The sequence below is a fragment of the Schistocerca nitens genome, chromosome 10 (assembly GCF_023898315.1).
Source record: "Schistocerca nitens isolate TAMUIC-IGC-003100 chromosome 10, iqSchNite1.1, whole genome shotgun sequence".
NCBI lineage: Eukaryota > Metazoa > Arthropoda > Insecta > Orthoptera > Acrididae > Schistocerca > Schistocerca nitens.
In genome coordinates this window covers 45,135,782-45,137,865 of record NC_064623.1, presented here as the reverse complement: position 1 = coordinate 45,137,865, position 2,084 = coordinate 45,135,782, and positions in this window count along the sequence as shown.

Here is a 2,084-nt window from a genome sequence, read left to right as displayed (position 1 = left end):
GCTAAATTTCGATTACGTGATAAGTCACACAAATCTGAAGGCTGTAAATTCAACTAAATACTTACGGATTACAATTACAAATAACCTAAATTGGAACGATCACATAGATAATATTGTGTGTAGAGCAAACCAAAGACTGCGATTCATTGGCAGAACACTTAGAAGTTGCAACAGGTCTACTAAAGAGAATGCTTACACCACGATTGTCCGCCCTATTCTGGAGTATTGCTGTTCGGTGTGGGATCCGCGTCAGGTGGAACTGCGGAAAAGTACAAAGAAGGGCAGCTCGTTTTGTATTATCGCGAAATAGGGGAGATCGTGTCACAAACGTGATACGTGAATTGGAGTGGCAATCATTAAAACAAAGGCGTTTTTCGTTGCGACGGGATCTTCTCATGAAATTTCAATCACCAGTTTTCTCTTCTGATTGCGAAAACAATCTGTTGGTACCCACCTACATAGGGAGAAATGATCATCACGATAAAATAAGAGAAATGAGGGCTCGCACAGAAAAATTTAAGTGCTCGTTTTTCCCGCGTGCCCTTCGAGAGTGTAACGGTAGAGAGACAGCTCGAAGGTGGTTCCTCTGCCAGGCACTTTATTGTGAATAACAGAGTAATCACGTAGATGTAGATAGATACGAGTCGTTTTTAATTACTTTTGAAATGTTCTCCACATACTAAACATAATTGCTGATATTAATATTACTTACTGGCCCTGGTCCGATTGTAGTCCCACCACAGGCAGAACTTGTTTGTCGGTTTGGGGGCGTTTCCTGGAATAAAACATATTTTAAGACGTAGTACAAAGAATAAACTGTGAACAAAGCATACAAAACAAAAAATAGGTAAAATGTGCTAGGTGTTTGGGCAGGGGAATTCTAGACTGTATTTGAAATAAAATTTTGTTTTATTTGACGAAAGCTTTAACAAATTTATAATTCTTGGTTGGAAGTTGACAATTAAGCCAGTGCTAATTGTTCCATACATGCTTAGACCCAATCGGTAGGGAACTCAAGTTTATAGTTATTTTCTATTTTTATTCCTAGAACCTAGATTATTTTTAGAAGCTATGTTTAGATACTGGACAGGAAAATGGCAATATTACAGAGATTCATATCAAACTAAAAGGACTATTTTGTTAGCTACTCATTCTGTAAACTATGTATTTTTTTATTTGTTTTATCCAGTAAATTATTTTTAGTGCACTGTTAGTACATATGACATAGGACAGGTCAGTGATAATTTAATCTACATCACTATATAAAGGCAAGTTGTAGTTCTTGACCGATTTATTTCTTATTTTTACAAGATACTCTAATAAGCTTTCAGACAGACATAGATTACATTTTTAATTAGATATCGTCAATAAATACATATGTAATGTATAAAGGGGAAACACTGTTATCAAAAATCTCGAAAAGCCATTGACCGATTTATTTCAAATTTTTGCATGATGCTCTAATAAATATTCAGACAAATATTGGCTATATATATATATATATATATATATATATATATATATATATATATATATATATATATATATATATATATACTCCTGGAAATTGAAATAAGAACACCGTGAATTCATTGTCCCAGGAAGGGGAAACTTTATTGACACATTCCTGGGGTCAGATACATCACATGATCACACTGACAGAACCACAGGCACATAGACACAGGCAACAGAGCATGCACAATGTCGGCACTAGTACAGTGTATATCCACCTTTCGCAGCAATGCAGGCTGCTATTCTCCCATGGAGACGATCGTAGAGATGCTGGATGTAGTCCTGTGGAACGGCTTGCCATGCCATTTCCACCTGGCGCCTCAGTTGGACCAGCGTTCGTGCTGGACGTGCAGACCGCGTGAGACGACGCTTCATCCAGTCCCAAACATGCTCAATGGGGGACAGATCCGGAGATCTTGCTGGCCAGGGTAGTTGACTTACACCTTCTAGAGCACGTTGGGTGGCACGGGATACATGCGGACGTGCATTGTCCTGTTGGAACAGCAAGTTCCCTTGCCGGTCTAGGAATGGTAGAACGATGGGTTCGATGACGGTTTGGATGTACCGTGCAC